The sequence below is a fragment of the Pristis pectinata genome, chromosome 23 (genome assembly GCF_009764475.1).
Source record: "Pristis pectinata isolate sPriPec2 chromosome 23, sPriPec2.1.pri, whole genome shotgun sequence".
NCBI lineage: Eukaryota > Metazoa > Chordata > Chondrichthyes > Rhinopristiformes > Pristidae > Pristis > Pristis pectinata.
Genome location: NC_067427.1, coordinates 9,652,753 through 9,673,180, shown reverse-complemented (window position 1 = coordinate 9,673,180; position 20,428 = coordinate 9,652,753). Strand labels below are relative to the sequence as shown.

At 38.5% G+C, this 20,428-nt stretch overlaps 1 protein-coding gene across 1 annotated transcript in view; it reads left to right on the top strand.

The window, feature by feature from the left end:
- The window catches only part of si:dkeyp-72a4.1 (uncharacterized protein LOC100148058 homolog), a 66,267-nt gene that overhangs the window by 24,363 nt on the left and 21,476 nt on the right, over positions 1–20,428 (top strand). The gene's annotated exons all lie outside the window — the stretch shown is intronic.

Sequence of the window (20,428 nt, the reverse complement as noted above, 5' to 3'; positions counted from 1 at the left end):
AGTGATATTAACTTAATTGCCATTAACATTTGGTAGTGGAATAGTTGGGAACAATCCTCTCATTGAGGGAATAAAAAGCCTTGGTTTTTAAAGTTGCACTTCATAGTAATTTTAAAAAAAATACTGAGGCAAGATTGGACGAGACCTCTGGCGTATAATTTTGGGTACACAACTGGTGGTCTTTCAAGACTAGGAGGGAAAATGAGGCAGGTGGGTTACAAGTACTTGTGGCAATTTTGTCTTTGCCTTTGTGTAGATTTTTCCTTGCCAATGGAGAAGCTATCATTATCCTGTGTCAATGTAAGTGACAAAGGTTTGATTAGAAGATCTTTGTTTCTGTACTGTTTGCAGTGGAATTTTTTTTCAGGTGAGAACTAGTAAGTCTGCTTTTGACTCAAATAGACTGCAGTTTCTTTCCAGGTTGGGAGGCAAAAACTATTTCACTGAACTGTATGATTTTTTGCTTGTATTCAATAATGGAATATTGGTAAAATAAGCCCATTCATTAGCTAATGACTAGCTCGGCAAAGGTCTGAGGGGGAAGCTGAACAATTGTTAATATTGTCAAAATGGATCATGAATTTGAAAAGCCTACCACACCTCTCCTTCACCTCTGCTCTCAGACAAATACAACCATATCAGTGCTGTAATAAATTTGCATACTGTGTTGCAAAACAATGCCTGGACCTCCTCAGTTACTGTACACTACATGCGATCAGGTTCTTATGGAATCTGATCTGATGTGCATTGATTGCTTTCCAAACTATAATAGTGAAAAGAATGTGCCATGGAAATATGGTTTAATTATTTGGCAGACACCAAAGACAAAATCTAGCATAGAAATGCACTTCTAGCATCTCTTGTATTGCCATGATTTCATTTGCTTCATCGATGGGTTCTTTATTAATTTACATTAAAAAATTGATTCCTAACATTTTAGTCATAAAGTTGATGGTAATGGAATTATGAATTTAACATGTTATTCATTCTTTTGTGTAATAATTGAGCATTGAAATCAAGTTGGAATTAATCCCCTGATCTGGATTACAGCTATCATGCAGACCCTGAATGAAATTTTTTTACGAAATTGTGGAAGGTACTTCTGGGTATATACTTTGGGTCTGTCAGCCTGGGTTCTTTGTAAATTTCAGTAGTAAATTGAGATACAAACCTGTTATTTGGACTGCTGAATTGGATCCTGGTAGAATACACATGCCAAATGAGGTGTGCAGTAGGACAGGTAGTTGCCCCTTGCAAATCGATAGGTGTTATTTGTTTATTACCAATGAGGAGTATCAGTTTGCAAGCTCAAGAGGTGAACAGTTTCTCCTTTATCATACAGACTAAGTCCCCTCCTCAGTTCTCAGATTCTCCACATAACTGAAGTTCCTTATCCCTGGTATCACTCTAATAGAACTTGTTTGCACCATCTCTAAGACCTTGATCTCGACACAGAATTTAACACACTATTTCTGCTGAGGCCTAACCAGTGTTTTATAAAAGTTTAGCAGAATTTCCTTCATTCTACTGTTAATAAATCCACAGTTCCCATAATCTTTTTAAATATCTTAATCAATTTGGCCCATCTCCTTAAGATTTGACTTTCAAGATCTTCCTGTTCCTGCACCCACTTTAATGTGACTATTTGAGTTCATAATAAGAACAATGTTTAACACTCAGGTCACACAGCATCTGTGGAAAGAAACACTTACATTAACTCAAAGATCTAGGCTGATCAGAGAGATTCCTTTTTTCTAACCATCTTCCCCCAACTTTTGCTGCTGAAAACTAACTTATTTCCTCTTATCTGAGCAAGGGTCTCTGACTTGAAACATCAACTGTCTTTTCACAGATGCTGCCTAACCTGCTCAATGCCTTTCACATTTGTTTTTATTTCAGATTTGTAGCATCTGCAGTCTTTTTAATTTTCATTTTCTGTTTAGTTCGTGTTGCCCCCCTTCATTCTTGTATAAATTTACTGTTCCTAAGGGTTAGATCTGCAGTGTGTCTCTCCTTCACCAGTCTGTCTTTCCTGAAGTTTGTTCATTGGTTGCAACGTATCTGTTTTCTATATCTGAATATCAGACTCCAGGTCTTTAAGAAATATCAAATGTTAAGTATTCATTAGTTTTTTCAATTCAGAAAATATTGCTAGCTCTAATGAAAGATGCATGAATGGTTAACTTTTTTAAACTTGATAGTCTTTTGTACTGAACTTCCTTTATCCACTGGTCTGTTTCCTGATTTCCGGGAATAACCTATTGTCTATTTTAGAGGCTGTAAACAGCCTTCTGAGATTTTCTTTTAAAATGTATACTTCATCTAATTTTACTTTGTAATTTGTTCCATTATAATAGTGATATAATCTAACAAAACTATTGTTGCTATGTATAATTGGATGGATTTACTTCTGAGCTGTGCAGCCTGTAGTTGTGCAACTGAAAAGCAGTGAGGATGGAATGGTTTCGTAGTAAGTACTCCTTTATTATTGCAAAATATTTTGCTTGTTATAGAATAATGTATGTGAATATTAAGTAATAAGCATAAAATGCAAGCTCTACAAATACATAGACAAGTGCCCTTAGGAGAAGTAATTGTAGTTATGCCTGTGGCATGTACTATTCCCACAGAGTGGGCAGGTGATGTAGTCCCAGGATATTGCCAATCAAATGTACTAAGCATGTTTGAAAGAAACTGCCTCAAAGGCATCTTGTGCATCCCTAGGCAGCATGGATGGAATTCATTCTGTGGAAGAATTGCACTGAAAGAGTAACATTAAAAACAGACTATGGAAGGGAGAGGGACATAGAGGGAGTGTGGATTCTTACACATGGAGGAAAGTGAATTGAAAATTGATTGTGCTGCTTCTACCTCTTCTTTCCCCCCTCCCCCCACCCCCAAATATTTTTTTCTAATTCTCTTGCTCAAGAGTGATCTGTTGTCAGATACAAATTGGCTAGAGACACATCTGTAAACTACTGTTGATTTTCCTTCAGTGAGACAACAGCTAACCTCATTTTGGCATCTCCCTAAAGTAATGCATTTCTCATGAGCAAGTCAATCACTTCTGCCTCCCAAGAGTTTTAGCTTTAAGTAAATTCTCATTATTGAACTTGTGGGAAGGCTTGACTAAAACACCTGTACTTGTAGTTGGGCTGTTGAGATGGGGCTGATGCACAGAATTGAACAGAATACTGATGGTATAACGGAGTTGCTTTAATACAGTCTGATGTTACCAGTGTGGGACATTTTTCAGTGCAATGTGGTAGAATATGGAGTGGTTATGAATGAAATCTTGTGTAAATTAGCAATGCTTTATAGCTTTAAGCAAAATATGCTGTATTGATGATGGCTACACTTCAGTTTATGGCCAGCAGCAACTCTTAAAAGAATTGTAATTTAGGGCTGCATAATCAGAAGATGTAATAAAACATTCTATTGAAACCTCAGTTAAAACACGAGAACAATGATCAATCAGTGGTGGTGCATCTTTCATGGTTCTTCTGGCATATTCCTGAATAATGGTGTATCATATAGCTGGGCCAAAATCTCAGCACACATGCACTAGATATTCTTGCTTGCATTTTATAATAGTCGCACTCCTTTTTTAAAAGGTAGCGTAGCGGTTAGCGCAACGCTATTACAGCGCCAGCGATCGGGGTTTGATTCCCGTTGCTGTCTGTAAGAAGTTTGTGCATTCTCCCGTATCTGCGTGGGTTTCCTCCGGGTGCTCCGGTTTCCTCCCACATTCTAAAGACATACCGGTAGGTTAATTTGGGAGTTTAAAATGGGTGGCGCGGACTCATTGGTTTGGAAGGGCCTGTTAACACGCTGTAAATTTTAATTTTCTAAAAAAAAATGCATGTTGTAAAGGAGGAGCATAGCAAGGCAGCATAGGTTTAATTTCCATCAATCTGGTTTTTGATCTGTCCTTGCATAGTTGAGACATGATTAGTAGTAATGGAACAGGATGATGTGGATCACGAATTTTCCATTTTTAAAAAAACTGATGGCCCAAAAGATCAATCTAGATTTTGGCTTATTTCTACACTGCTATAACTGGAAATATGTTTTTACTTTGGGGGAAAAATGTGGATATTTGTACATGGCCAACTGAAATTCTGTTTCTGTGATTGCTTAAAATGCCTATCAGCTACTTAGCTAGTTTAACCCCAAGGTGAGAGGAGGGGCCAGAATAATAAAGATCCAGAAAATCATATTATTGTCATTACCACTTTATTTGCAATTTATTATAAAATAAAATTTTCATTTACCCTAAGCTTTTTAACAACTTGAAATGCCTGCTCTTGTTGAGTTGTGATGTTAAAAACCAGAGGTAACAAACTAAAACCTGAAAAATTCAAGTGAACAAAATTGATTAAAGGATTGGCAGAACCAAAAAAGGAAAACAAGGGGCAACCAGCAGATTAACAGTTGGTTTTCAAAGCTTATCAACAAAATTTTGGACATTGTTTTGCTGTGTTTGAAAGATGGTCTCTTTGGCACTAGTATCACTTACTCAATACCTCAGTTTTTGCCTTTTTAATTTGTATTGGTTTATGATGCAGTGTCAGAGGCCCTCTTGTTCCTTACTGGGCTTGAGTGCCAACAAAGTGCAATTTAAATGATTCTGAGCAATAAATTGTTTTATAATGGAGACACAAGAGTCAGCATATGCTGGAATCAGGAGCAAAAGACAAACTGCTGTAGGAACTTGGCAGTCAAGCAGCATCTATGAAGGCAAAGGGCTAGTTGCCATTTTGGGTCAAGACTCTGCACATGTATCAGGACTGAGTATAGAGGGGAGATAACCAGAACAAAAGGGGGGGGGGGTGAGGCAGGGGCTGGCTGCAGTGGGTGGAACCAGGGTAATGATGAGCATGTGGGGGTGGTGGAGGCCTGACTATTCAGTGTGGGAATAGGAAGGAGAGTTTAAATGGCATGCAGCCGAGAGGTCAGGATGGCCATTGCAGACAGCGAGTGTTCCACAAAACAGTCACCTAGTCTACACTAGTTTCATTGATATAGAGGAGGCCATATTGAGAGCACTGAATGCAGTAGATGAGGTTTGAGGAGGTGCATGTGAATCTTGGTCTGACCTGGAAGGACTGTTTGGGTCCCTGTATGGTAGTGAGGAAGGAGATGTAAGGACAAGCACTGGTTGTAGGGGAAGAGTAGATGGGTTGGGATGAATGAACCGGGGAGTCATGGAGTGAATGGTCCCCACAGAAAGGTGTGGGGAGGGGAAGATGTGACTAGTGTTGGGATCCAGTTGCAGCTGGTGGAACTGATGAAAGATGTGCTGGATGCAAAGAATGGTAGGGTGAAAGGTGGGGCCCAAGGCAACTCTCTCTACTATTTGGGTGGAGAGGGGGATAAGAGCAGAAGTCTGGGAAATGAAGGGCTCCATCATCCATAGTTGGAAGCCACATTCCCTGAAGGAGGAGGATGTTTTGGATGTCCTAGAATTTTACGAAAGCTATAACTTTTAATGTTAATTTGTTGCCTGTCAGACCAAGTGAAGGCAAAGAACCTGTGAAATAGTGCATGAATTTAATTTGGCTGTGAAGTATAACTAGGATGAGTTTATTGCTGGCATTGTCTTCTGGACAGTTTACAAGAAAAGAAATTGTGTTGGCCTATCATATCCCTCAAGATTTTTTTAAAAATGGAATTAATGTTACTCTGGCTTGGATCTCATACAGCAAATGTGAACTTTGATTTCTGGGATTGAATAATAAGGAAAATGTCATTTCCACTTGTGTAGAGTGAATTCTAAGCATAAAATTGCACTGATCTTGGTGCAGAATTGTTATCTCTTAATTGTTGTGGAAATGGAATGAAGTGTCTAGGAGTAGGCACTTCACTGAAGTTTGACATTTTGTTGACTACTTGAACATAGTCTCTATCTGTAAAAGTCTGTTTTTGTGACTAAAGTAAGTTCAAAGCTACATCAGTAATACTAATTTCTATGGGTATTGACCCAGAACAGTAACAATGATGACCTGAAATTTATATTTAAACTACTCTTTGCTTTTTATCCTGTGGAAGGAAGCAGTGAATCATTCCAAAGGATATAACATGGGAATCAATTTTACTTTTGCCAAATGGTTTAAGTTATTATTGTCAGTAGAACTGTTCAATCTTGAAACAGTTACAATTTTGTTTTGTAAGTAGCATTTAAAAAATTTTTACAACCACAGTTTAAGTATTTGGACAGAACTGTTGTGTTTGCTGCAGCTTTGTTATATCTGTTTCTTAATTTTTCATTTCTTTGGGTTACAGTATGAATCTGCCATGCCTTTGCCATTTTATTTGAAAGATCTGAAAAATCTGGAGCATGATTGGAGGTTTAGCATCTGGTGCACATATGGTATTAACCATGAAAAATTAAGTTTTTTGTTATAGATGTAGATTAAATGTGCATTTAATCAACTCCTCCTGTTGATTTGTGAATGCTCTTAATCAACCAAAAAGTGCCCACAATGAATGCAAGACTGTTTTGTGATGAGGTTATTGTGTATTTTTGTTTTGTATTGCCTCTTGATGTTTATTTAGATTTGTGTTATAATTGTCCACTGGACAGATAGTTAGCAGCGGCAGATCAGCTTTACGCTCTGCTGTATTTCTTTCACCATAGCTGACGGTTGTTAGTCCAGTGTTGAAAGTTATGATTTTCCATACCACTGAGGAGAAAATAATTCCATTTAAAAGAACATTTATTGTGAGTAAGTGTGTATAGGATGTAAAAAAACCTTTTTTTTTATTATTGTTCATGGTTGGTAGTTCTTGAAAAGCAGCCCTACTTCTGCCCACGGGATACAACAAAAGACATTTATGAAACAGTTGAAGATGGTTAGGCCCAGGGTATCTTTCTTAAGAAGCTCCTGCAGCAATGTTCTGGAGTTGGTGTGATTTGACTTGTAACCATAAATGTCTTCCCTTCTGTGAATGAGACTCCAGCTGTTGGCCACCATTGAAGTAAATACTGCCATGATTTTACTCTTGCTTAACTCTTAAGTCAGCTGTTGGTATATGTTTGGGCCAAGGGTGTAATAAAGCATGCATCTGCATGAGCTTGGTGAAACACAAACTCCATCAGTGAATCCAAGTAGAGCACTGTTGGGGATGATAAAAAAAAATCTGTGCACACAGATGAAACCAGAATCTGTGGGTGACTTTTCTATTTATGACAGATCAACTAATTTGGACAGTCATTTTATTCTTGTTTCCTTGCAGCATAGGAGACAATTCAGTCCATCAAGTCTATGCCAGTTCTCAGATCAATTGTATCAATCTCATTTCCCATGTAACTTATTCCCTCACACTTGCCCATTTTCACCAACCAGTTCTGTCTCTCACCAATTCTTCTACCATTCACCTATACTAATTGCAGTCAACAGTAGCCAATTAACTTGATAATCTGCACATCTTTGGGATGTGGGAGGAAACTGGAACCCCCAGGGGAAATCCCATGTGGTCACAAGGAGAATGTTCAAGGTTCTCAGACAAGGGGTCAGAATTGAATCCTGATCACTGGAGATGTGAGACAGCCATGCCACTATAGTGCCAATCTGCTGCTGAATTATGTGATGAATTGTGTCCTGCTTGAATTGTATTGAAATCTTGTAGTTCATATGTTTAATGCTCGCATTTTTTCATTTTGCAAGGTTAGGATCTGCAGTAGCATATGGAGAAAGCTTTTGCTTGTATAACCATTCCAAGGTTCACATTTTTTCCCCAATTGTGGCATTTATATTTTCCGCTTGTAGTAGCAAATGGTGTAGCTACAGAATTTGGATAAATGCAATTTGGCATGTCTAGTAATATGAAAATGGTTCAAATTTTCCTCTTTACCTCTAACTCCTGTGGATTGTGTTCACTATTGTTATCCCATGCTCCCCACTTCAAAAAAAAAGTTAGGGCAGTGTCAAGTGTGATCCTTGTTTTGTCTCCACATTTGTGTAGTTTTGAACAAAATTTACTAGGTAATGAGCAGAAAATTTCTGTTTTGCTCTGCTGCTGTCGTATTTGTGGTCCATTAACTCAAAACATAAAGCTGAGATTATTCTTGAAATTGTGGCTTAGTATCAGCAGCCATAAACTTTCTGTGCTAGACTTTTTTGAAATCCCATGAATTTGGGATTGCATGGTTTGTGATACAAGTCTGCCTTTGCTGGTATGCATTAGTTAGAAATTTGATTCTATATCTTGTCCCACTTTTGTACATCACATCTTTGTGGAAATTTGAGTTTCATATCTGATTTCATATGCATTAGACTGTTTATAATAGATGCATTATAATTGTAATTATGCATTCCTTGTTTGGGTGCATGTAGTTTTAAAATATATTGCTTTAAATAACCATGGACAGCCTAGATGTGTTTAATAATGTTAGAATTGCTCTGGTGCAAGATCATTCTGATCACACTACATAAGCAAATGGTATTATGTCAAATAATATATTAGCAAGGATGCAGAGTTTCCTAATATGCACTTCCCCTTGATGTTTCCTTGTGGAATTACTTTAAATTTGGAGGATAAGGGTATTGCTGGAAAGGCCAACATTTATTGCCCATCTAGAATTCACCTTGAAGGTGATGAGCCACCTTGAATTGCTTCAGCCCATATGAGGAATGTTCACTATATATGTTGGGTAGAGTGTTCAGGGGTTTTGGTTTGGTAATGGTGAAACATTTTATCCTTTTGAAGTGCACAATAAATGACCTTGTCAACGTGTTTCTGTAAAACTTGTGCAGCAGAAGTTTAAACCTGGGGATTAAAGAGATCCAGCACGAGGCTGTCCTGGATTAAGGGAAGGCTGACTTCAGTATGATGCTAAAACAGGACCTGGCAATAGAAGACTGAGAGCAGCTACTTGTATTGGGTCTATATCTGGCTAGTGGGAATCATTCAAAAGTGAAGTAGCTAAAAGTTCAGGACTGATGCCTTTCTGTAAAGGAGAAAGCAAGAACAATAGATTCAGAGGTGATTAGAGAAACATTTTCAGCTAGAGGACAGTTGGAATATGGAATGCACTGCTGAAGGCAGACATTCTTGCAAAATGTTAAGTATCTAGATGAGCATTTGAATTGCCAAAGCATAGAAGGCAATGGGCTGAGTGCTGGAAAATGGGCTTAGTATTGATGGGTACTTGGTTGGCATGAACATGATTGGTTTCTGTGCTCTGACTCTGATGCATCAATTGCTTCAGAAAGGAGACTCCCAATTCATCTGAGTAAAAACAAAATTGATTTTTAAAAAAGCCGCAAACTCGGGCCAAATTTTTCAACATGCATTTCACGTAATATTGGATAAATTGAAATTTATTCCAGGCTTTATTTGCATTTGTGCACAAACCATGCACTGGACCTTCCCTGTGATCTGCAGTGTGGGTGGGAAAGATTGTTGGCATTTCATGGGAGGGGGAGGAATAGATGAAGAGAACAGGAATGAGATCTTAGAGGAAAAAGATGGCAAATAATTGAGTGTAAAATGATTGTGGGGAGAAAAATGGAAGAGCAGTGAGGATTAATGGAAAAGATTAGAGGACAGGTGAGAATGAGTGGGAAGGAAGAAGTTAAAGGGCATGGGGTATATTGTGGCAATGGTGTGTAGCCAATCTGTGCCAGCAGTAGAAGATTAAGGGTGATGTTGGAGATGTAAAGATTACTGCTTATGAATGGCGTCACGCAAGACTTATCAGTTCCTGAGGTTGAGAAAAAACAGGAACTTTTCCAAAGGAAAGATTCACTTCTCTGCCAGGTTCCCCTGCAGCAGTCGAGTTAGGATTTGCTCATAATGTATTGAAGAAATGGGTCTTAGCTCTCCAGTTAACAAATGCAACTGCAATTGACACTTGTCCATTTCTAAATCATTTAAATGTAGTTAAAAAATCATGTATATCAAAATCAAACATATTAGCATAAGCTTCCCTTTTTAACACTCCTGTTGTATGGTTCATACCGTACCTTGAATCATTGTAGTAACCAAAAAACTGAAACCAAGTGCCTGTATGCTTTAAGCTGTGCCAATTAGTCTACAATGCAAAAAGAAATTGATCTATTGTGCAATTACAAAGTAATTTTATGTGCCCTCTGACACCTGGGTTAGTGGAAAAAATTTGCATTGGGTAATAAATAGATAAATAGTAGTTGGCTGGCTACCTATCGACTAATGAATGAGCCTGCATGTGATGAACTTTGACTGTATCCTTTGCTTGGTACACCCTGGATGTCCCACAAAATTTTACTGCACTAATTAATTTCAAGCTTGAGCAATTTCCATTTTCTTTTGTCATCTCTTGGGAGAGTGGGAAGAAGAAACCAGCTGTGAGCAGATTAGTAGTCATTTATAGACTTGTTCGGAAGACGACATGCATCGCTTTGACATCTAAGTAGACTGTGCCAAGTTAACACATTGGAATGGGTAAGAATTCTTAAATATTGAGTACATTAAATATACTTATCAGTAAAATCATCCATGGAGAATTGTCTCACTGTTTATGTTCAATATCTTTTGAATTTTGGCATGGAGCTAAAAGTAGTTCTGCCTGATGCCAGTTTTGCCTCTTTCCACAGTGAACAGATGGTTGTACTATACTTCCAACTGTAACTACAGAACAGCATAGACACTTGGTAATGTTTGATTAGATTTGGCTTTTAAAAGTGTGTAACATTTTTTGATTAGTCTCTAAAAGTTGAATGCTGCCTTGGCACTTGAGGAAGCAAGTAGTTTGTATTTTACCTCTTAAGAGAAATTAAGCCATCTGGTTGCAGGTAGAAACCTCCAATTCAGTTGTTTAAAACCCTGATCCTCGTGCTGGAGAGTTTTTGCACTGTCTGCACCTCCTTTTTTTCGGTTCCTTGATTTTGGGTTGCAGTAGTTAGTCAATTGCTTTAAAATTTATTATTTTGAATGTTTTTCTTAAACCATATTAGAAATGTGAATAGTTTCAATCCAGATGTTTTGCAAACATCTGCTTTGCATTGAAACCTTTAATGTTAACTAATCTTTTAAGTGCATTATAATTCATATTTTTTCTCTAAATTAATTGGGAGTTCTGCTGAAATAGTTGTTGTTGATACTTTTGTTTTACCAGCATGCTGGAAAAATAACTATCATTAGAAATGGCTCTTCATGTCCAAGTAGAGGGTTGGAGAGTGTCTTTGGTAGGTGCCCAGTGGTTATTTGGGAATGGCTATATGTCATCTTTTCTTGCCAAGAAAGCACATGAGGTAGGGTAACCAAAGGGTATAATGTATAAGAGCAGAATCAGTTTCTGGAACCTTGTCAACATGAAAGATCCACTCTTTCCATAAATGTTTGACCTGGCCTTTTTCCAGCAAGTTTAGTGCTTTTATTGCATTTGAACCCATCAATAACATTACATATAAGCAGTTTGGCATCAAATAAAATTGGGTGAATTCACTGATTTTTGTGCTTCATTTGGGAGTTTGATCTGGAGGACAATTGATGCAGCAGGTGACTGACCTACTTCAACTTGTGCAGTGCACAGCTGGTAGTCCTCTCTGTGTACTGAGTACAAAGGAAAACCTGGGGAAAATATTTATGCTGAAATTTGTGTATACTTGCAAATGTTAGCATGAGTGCATTTCCTAGCTCTTTAAATTTATGCACAGTAGTTTGAGTTTTTGCTTGATTTTCATTTTATCAAAATCCTTTAATTTCTAATCTCCATCTCCACTTGTATTTGTTTTTGTAATGGGAGAAGCCTCCTTTTCTGTAGTCTTCTCATTCAACAAAGCTTGTTGCTGGCATTCTTTCTTGAATTGCTTCTGCAGTTTGTCCATGCCCTTGACATTTTCTTTGAAGAGACAAGATACACTTTCACATTTTGGGTATTCTAAGCAGTGATCTTTCTTCTTTGTCCAAATATATCATTTAACACTTCAATTTTGTACCTGTTTTACCTGAATGATCTCCTTTAAACCTATAAATCTGTTTCTTACTATAATCATTTCTTTCATTTTTGGAATCCATTGTTTGCCTCAAGCTTTTGCTTGAGAACTCAGAATCTGACAAACTCGCTGAAACTATGGAATGAGAACAAAATTGTTGGATATACTCAGCAGATCAGTCTGTGGCAAGAAAAATGGATGTTTCAGGTCAAAGACCCTTCATCAGAACTGAGTTGAGTTTTGATAAAGGGTCTTCAAACTGAAACATTAACTCTGTTTTCATTTCCCACAAATGTGGCCTGACCTTTCACTTCCAGTCTTTTGGATTTTTTAATTTACTGAAAATATGGATATTAATTGAATAATAGAAGCCTTGGAGAAATTTGTACTGATTGCATATAAAGGTGAATTTTCCATCACTTTGCTTGCACTTTAAACCTAGCATGTTTAGTATAATATTGTCGACTTGTTCATTTGTGGGTTGTGAATGTGACTGGCAAAGTTCTCACCCTAATTTATTGTCGTCCAAATTAGGTGGTGGTCCCATGCATCCACTACCTTGAATTCCTCAGGAGCATAGTTCTTGTTGACATCTAGAAAAATTCCTGTAGTACATCTTGTGTATATGTGCTGCAGCCATGTTCTGTAGTTCCAGAAATGTCCAGAATGGTGGATAGTGTGCCACTTAAACTTTTGTTAGAGGTGGTGTTTGCACTCAATGCAAGTGGGGAGTTTTCAATCACTTATGGCTAAGCCACAAAAAAGACACATAGCTTCAGAGTTTGGAGGTGACTGGAGACTTTCATTGTAGAATACTTGACTTCTTGCGTGCTTTTAAAGCCTTTATGTATATGACTGGTCCACTTAAGTTTCTGGCTTAGTGACCCCCTTCTCTCCACCCCAGCAAAAAATGTTGCTGGATGATTTTGCAGTGATAATTGAATGTCCACTTTGCTGCTGTGGCTAGTTAACCTCGAGCAGTGAAAATGGTTTAGTGAATTGTATTTTTATCTGTTGAAATTCAAATTTAATATTCTGTCACATCAATATTGATGTGACTAATTATACAGTTCCAAGTGCAATTGGGTCTTCCTGGCACTTACAATCTGATGTAAATTCAACTGTGTAAATTTACTTGTGCATTTCTTAATTTTTCACTTTGCTTTTTCCGATTACAAATCCATAAGGATTGAGTTTTCAAAGCAAGATTTTATTGCACTTGGGACAGTAACAATTAATCACACAAATATTGATGTGACATATCAAAGTTGAATACTGATTTTTTTAAATCTGAAATTTAAACTCGAGTGCAAATTGGTTATATCAAGGGTGGCTAAAAATATTCTTTTAGGGTAAGAATAACATGGATTGAAAAACTTTAGATTGGTTAGGGATTGTGGTATCCAAGACTGATCTGAAAAGTGGTTCAATAGTTAAAATGCAAGTACATTTGAACTATTTAATATTTGAACTGAATAGTGCACTTTGGAGGACAATCTTGTTTCACTGGACCATATTGTTGGTGCAGTTTTTTTAATCCTAAAGAGAGCATGTCCGTTTTGGTGGGGTAATTGGTTTGGATCCTAACATTCAATTTATGTAATACAGATTTAGCATCAGTAAATAGTTGTACACATTCTATACATGTGAATGAACTTTTAGTGTAGAATCTCCCTAGCCAATTGGTTCCAATATTTAACTTGTGGGTTATTCTTATGTTGCAATGGTGAATGTATTATTTTTAAAGTTGTACTTCATGAACAGAAGTGCTATAAGAATTAACTTTTGTGTTGCTGCCTATATTTAAAATGATGCTCTCTGTTTGAGACTATTTTCGGAAAGGTGTTTTCAATATATTATTCAACTTAAGTTTGGGAAAGTTACGTACTTAATGATTAAGATTTTCTATTGTTAGCCTTGATTTCAAGATGGGTAGTGAAGAGAGGAATTCCAAAATGATTAATGTGCTGTATTCTTCAGATAATGAGATGAATATGGATTACACCAACTTTAATGCTATTTTGTGATCTTGTATTGGCTTTAATATAAATGTCATAACTAAAACTTGATTGCAAAAGAAATTGCTTGTTGGCAGTAGCAGAAGTAGCCCTTAATTTTTGGGGGAAAATGGCTTGGTGCTTGATTTGCTGAAAGGAATGAAATTTGAAAGCTTACTTTTTCTTGGTTTTGATCTTTCTCCTAACTTTTTATTAGATCACATGTCTGCTCAAAGTGATTGCTAATTTTATTGAATGTGATGGTATTGTCGATGCTTCCTAGATTGCCATTCCAATCAATGATGTACAATGAAAAACAGTCTTGTTTTTCACTTCAAAAGTAAATAACCTGTGTTCATGCAATGGTGATCTAATATACTTGGGGAAAACTTTACATTTCTGACTTCGTAATGAAAATGTAATTATAACTCATCCAGCTTTAAGTTTGGGTGCAGTAAATCCCAATTTACTGTCTTTTTTGAACCAATTACTGTATCTGCAGGAAACTAGTGTTCATATCTAAATGAAAAGTGGAAAAAAAACTACAGATGCTGGGAAATTTGAAAAAAATGGTGCTGGAAACACTTGGCCAGTCTAGCAGTGCCTGTGGAGAGAAGAACAAATGTTCCAGGTCAATTACTTCTCATGCTGCCTGACTTGAGTATTTACAGTATTTTGTTTCAAATTTGTACCCTTACTGTGTGTTGGTTTGATTTGGGAGGACTGTTGGTGATACTTGCAATATAATTGTCCACTTTTCCTGAATTGAAATTTGTACAAGGTTGGGGTTAACAGATGTCATTATCCCTTGATGCATAATAGGCATCTTCAATTTTGATTTTGTGATTGTTTTGTTTCTAACCTGGTTGTTGAGCACATTTTAGTGCAGCCAGAGTTGCAGCATTGTCCATTGAGGTCGAGTTGGGATTTGTTTTTCACATGACTTATTTCTGTAGCTGATGGAATGATTTAGTATCTGCAGCTGCAGAGGATTTGCATTCTGGCTGCAATGTGATCCTAGGTGATTGCAAAAGCACTGATGGAATGCGAAGTCTGTGACATTGTCATCATTTTGGATTTTGGTCTCGTTCACTCATGATTTTAAATAGAAAAATGCTGTAGATTCTGAAATGTATCCAATTAAGTTGGTTACCAATCTACCATTGAAGTAACTCCGTATTTGATTTTTGTGGCTGGAGTTTTATTCACCCCATGATTACATGTGACAATAGTAACAGATTGGAATGATCTGTCTCTAGCATGCAAAACAAAGCATTTCACTGTATCTCAGTACATGTAGCAATAAAGTAATTACCAAAGTAAAATGTGGTTATTAACTAAGATTTGAAGTAAATGTGGTATAAAACAATTAATTCACTCTTTGAATTAATTCATGAGTAAATAAAACTGGTTTGAGCCACTGCAACTGTATTTAGCCATAAATGCTGAGTGAATGTTTTAACTTGATCTCCCTGAAGTCCTCAATCCCACAAGAAGGTTTTTAGCAAATTCTAATCTTAGCATGTGACATCAATAAATGGCTGATTTAGTCTGTATTGTTGGCAGTGCAATGGGATCCAATACCATCCAGATTGTCAGCTTGATTTCAGGTGTAATAAGTTCCAGAGGATATCTTTAATGCTACAGTGTAGAAATTTGTCCACATGATTCTTGGAAGCAAAATTGGGACAAATCTTGTCTGTCACTTACCAACCTTATCAGTCTACTCTCAATCATGTTTGAAGTGGTTGAAAATATTCTTGACAGTATTGTCAAGTGCTACTTAATTACTTTCCAGGATGTGGGCATTGCTACCAAGACCACTGTTTATTATTCATTCCCAATTACACTTGATGGTGGTGAACTCCTGAACTTGTTCAGGTGAAGATATTTTCAGTGCTATAGGAGAGTGAGTTCCTGCATTTTGACCAGTGACTGGCCATATTTTAAGTCTGTATGATGTGTGACTTCAAGGGGGAACATGTAATAGCAGTGTTCCATGTCCCTTGTGGGAATGCATGTTAGGGTTACAATCAACCAGGCTGCATTTTTATGAATGACATCGAGAAAATGCAGCTCCAAAAACTCTAAGCTTGTGTGCGAGGTGGTGAGTCACTAGCCACAGGATACCTCCTCTAGCTACAGCATGTTGTCTAGTTGAGTTTCTTGTCAATGGTGATACCTTCCTTTTCCAGGATGATTGGGAAGGAGAGACTTGGTAATGGTAATGCAGTTGAATATGAAGGATGGATGGTTAGACTCTCTCACTCTTGCATTAGCCACATCAGGCTAATTAACTTGCCAGCATGTCTTGGGATGGCAGAAACCCATATGTTCACAGAATGAATATGCAAACTCCTGCAATCATCAGTAAATAACACTATTTCTAATGTTAAGTTTGAATTAAAGTCAGCTGAAGATAGCTGGGTCCAGGTCATTGCCCACAGGAACTCCTGTGGTAGTCTTAAGGTTTGGGACCAATAATGATCACAACAGTCTTGTACAAGTTATCTCTATCCTGATAGGTAGAGACTGGCTGGTTGAGTGGTGTTGTAACAACAACCTTGCATTCGATGTCAACAAGACCAAGGAATTGATTGTGGGCTTCAGGAAAAGGAGGTTGGGAGAACACATCAGTCTTCATTGAGGGGTCAGTAGTGGAAAGGCTGAGAGGCTTCAAGTTCTTGAGCATCAACATCTCAGAGGATCTATCTTGGGCCCAACACATTGATGCAATCACAAAGAAGGCATGCCAGCACCTCTACTTCATTAGGAGTTTGAGGAGATTTGGTATGTCACTAAAGACTCCTGCAAATTTCTACACATGTACGGTGGAGAGCATTCTGACTGGTTGCATCACTGCCTAGTGTGGATGCTCCAATGTGCAGGATCACAAGAGGCTGCAGAGGGTTGTAGACTCATCCAGCTCTGTGGGCACAACCCTCCCCCTCCACCCCCCCCCCCCCCCCCCCCCCCCCATTGAGGGCATCTTCAAGGAGGAGGTACAGTAGCCTGAAGTCCCACACCCAATGTTTCAGGAACAGCTTCTTCCCCTCCACCATCAGATTTCTGAACAGTCCATGAACACTACCTTGTTATTCTTCTCTTGCACTATTTATTTTTGTAATGTAGTAATTTTTGTCTTGCACGGAACTGCTGCCCCAAGACGACAAATTTCATGATGCATGTCAGTGATGAATCTGATTCTGACTCCAACCCTTGGTGCCCAGTAACTTCAGTTTTACCAGGTCTCCTTGATGTCACACCCAGTAAAATACTACCTTTTTATAGCAAAGGTTGTTTGCACTCTCTTCATGCTTGGACTTCAGCTGTGATAAGGTCTGGAGTTGAGTAGTCCTGCAAAAACTCAAAAGATTGGTGACTGCTATTGGAAATTATGATGATTGTTTTCATCTCTTTTGGGTATAGGCTAGGTAGTAATTAACTGAAATGATAGTGTTCTGCTTTTTGTGAACAGTACTTGGTTTGGTCTGGTAGATATCAGTGTTGGACCTGTATTGGAACAATTTAGCTGAAAGTGTCTAGTTCTAGAGCCCAAACCCCAAGATGTTGTCTGCTCTTCTAGCTATTGGTATCTAATCTGTTTAGTGTCAGTTTTCAGTGAGTAGTTCTTGTTGTGACAGAAGGGGCCATTCAGCCCATCTGCTCCATGATGGCTTAGAGGAGAAATCCTTTTATCCCTGTACCTTTGCAACTTGTTCTTCCTGACAAGTGCCTATCAACTCCCTTTTGATTCTTTTTACTATTAATCTGCACGAAGATTAAACCTGGGTCTCCAGAACTGAGGTAGCAGCACAGAGACTACCCTTGATATCATGGGAAAATGTTTGTGAGGATGGCATACGACAGGCTGATATGCTAGTGCATGTCAATGTGAGGAAAGAGGATGTACTGGAACTTTTGGAAAAACATTGGGGTAGATAAGTCACTGGGGCTGGACAGGATATATCCAAGGTTATCATGGGAAGCGAGAGAAGAGATTGCTGCACCCTTGGCAATGATCTTTGTGTCCTCATTGGCCACAGGAGTAATGCCAGATGATTGGAGGGTGGTGATTGTTGTTCCTTTGTTTAAGAAAGGAAGTGGGGATAACCCTGGGAATTACAGACCAGTGAGTCTTTCTTTGGTGGTGGGCAAATTACTGGAGAAGATTCTTAAACAGCATTTATTGGCATTTGGAGAAGCATAGGCTGATCAGGGACAGTCAGCATGGCTTTGTGCGGGGCAGGTCGTGCCTCATGATCCTGAATGAATTCTTTGAGGATGTGACAAAGCACATTGAAGATAGAGCAGTGGATGTGGTGTTTATGGATTTTGGTGCGGTGTTTAAGGTTCCTCATGGAAGGCTCATTTAGAAAGTCGGGAGTCATGGGATCCAGGGAAACTTGGCTGTGTGGATTCAGAATTGGCTTACTCATAAGACACAGGGTGGTGGTAGATGGAGCATATTCTGCCTGGAGGTCAGTGACTAGTGGTATTCTGCAAGGATCTGTTCTGGGACCACTGCTGTGATTTTTATAAATGACTTGGATGAGGATGTGGAAGGGTGGGTTAGTAAGTTTGCTGATGACAGTGGTTGGTGGCAGTGTGGATAGTGTAGAAGTTTGCTGTAGATTACAACAGGACATTGATAGGATGCAGAGTTGGGCTGAGAAGTGGCAGGTGGAGTTCAACCCAGAAAAGTGAAGTGATGCACTTTTTGATACTAGTGATAAAAGGTTTTTTCTGTGGTGGATGTGTGGAGTGCACTGCTGGCAGAGGTTGTGGAGGCAGATACATTAGGGACATTTAAGAGACTCTTGGATAGCCACATTAAAGAAATGGAGGGCTATGTGGGAGGGAAGGGTTAGATAGATCTTGGAGCAGGGTAAAATGTCAGTACAATATCATGGGCTGGAGGGCCTGTACTGTGCTGTAATGTTCTATAAGTGATGGAGAAGTCTAACATGTTGTTAATGAGGTGTGATTCTGTTGCCTTGGTCTATAGGTTCACCATCCTAATTCAGCAGCTCCCGTTCCTAGATGTTTGAGGGGGACTTTGCTAGATCAGCCAGGTTGGGAGCAACGTTGCCTGGGTCAATGCTGTCTGGTCCATAACACATCTGGAGAAAAGGCCTGATTCAACTAATGAAATGTTCACAAGGCAAAACAGCATAGTAACTTGTGTTCATTAAGTTAGGTGATTTGCTAATTGTCCTGTTTTGAGTCTTTGGAAATGCAGTCAATATTGAATCTGTAAGATGATGTGAACTTCAACTTTTGTGTCTGATCACCCTGTAAAAAGTTCTTTCATTTATAAAAATGAAGCCATGTTAATAGCATCTCTTTCTAACAATGAGTTGTGATTTGCTTGTGTGCACATTCCCTGGCTCTAGAAAACTATTTTTATACATGTGGAGATGCTGTTCCTCAGAATATAAATATTTTGTATCTATTATAGTTTTGATACTGCATAAATGCAAATCCTTAGCTAAACTCCCCCCCACCGGTATTTTATCTTGAATTAGAATCATAGCTATGGAAGCCCACTGAGTCCATACTGAGAAATCAAGCACCCATTTTATTCTCCCCACATTTTCACTTGTCTCCCTGGACTCTAACACATAAATACCAGGAAACTTACAGTGGCCAGTGTGAGAGGAAACTGGAGGAAGCTCTGGTACTCATTGTACAAACTTCACACACATAGCACCAGAGGTCAGGATTGAACCTGAAGTGCTGGAGCTGTTAGATGGCAGCTCTACCTGTTGTGCCACAGTGCCTCCAATTCTTTCATGTGCTTGGTTGATCAGCCTACCTGGTGACCAAAGCTACCAGAGTCTCGTGTTGGAAGAGGTGAAAGCAACACTTTCATGAGCCTTATAGGCAAATTATCTTTCTCAACTTCACCAGCAGCGCCACTGCAACCGCGCCCCCCCCCCCCCCCCCCCCGCCCTCTCATGAATCATAGTCCAGGCCATTGACAAGTTAAGGTGGCAGTAGAGTTCTTTCACTGTCTGTGTTGCCATCTTTTTTTGTCTACTTTATTGATGGTTTCCATTTAACTTGTGCTCCTATGAAGTTGTATCTGAAGTTCCTCCTCCATAAATCTCATCACACAGCTTAATGCTCCAACTTTGCTGCTTGACCTGCTGAGTCCTTTGAGTGTCAGGCTTTTTCATTCCAGCATCTGTAGTCCTTTGTCTCCAACTTGTTCTTTCTGTGAAATGATAACATGTGATGATGGCCTTTTTCTGTTTAATGGCAACTGATTATGGATAATCCATTTGTCTTGATTTTTCTTTGGCTTCCAGTACAACAGGCTTCAACCCTTCCTATTGCCTTCTCAATAAAAATGCATGCCTTGAGAGGAAGACTGTATCACTTGTCTGAATTTGCTTTAGTCCCCAAATAAAATAGTAATTTTGAAGTGAAAACAGATACTCCCGCCACCAACCCCCCCGCCCCCCCAAAAAAACTTGAAACAAATAGCTGCAAGGTCAGTTTTCT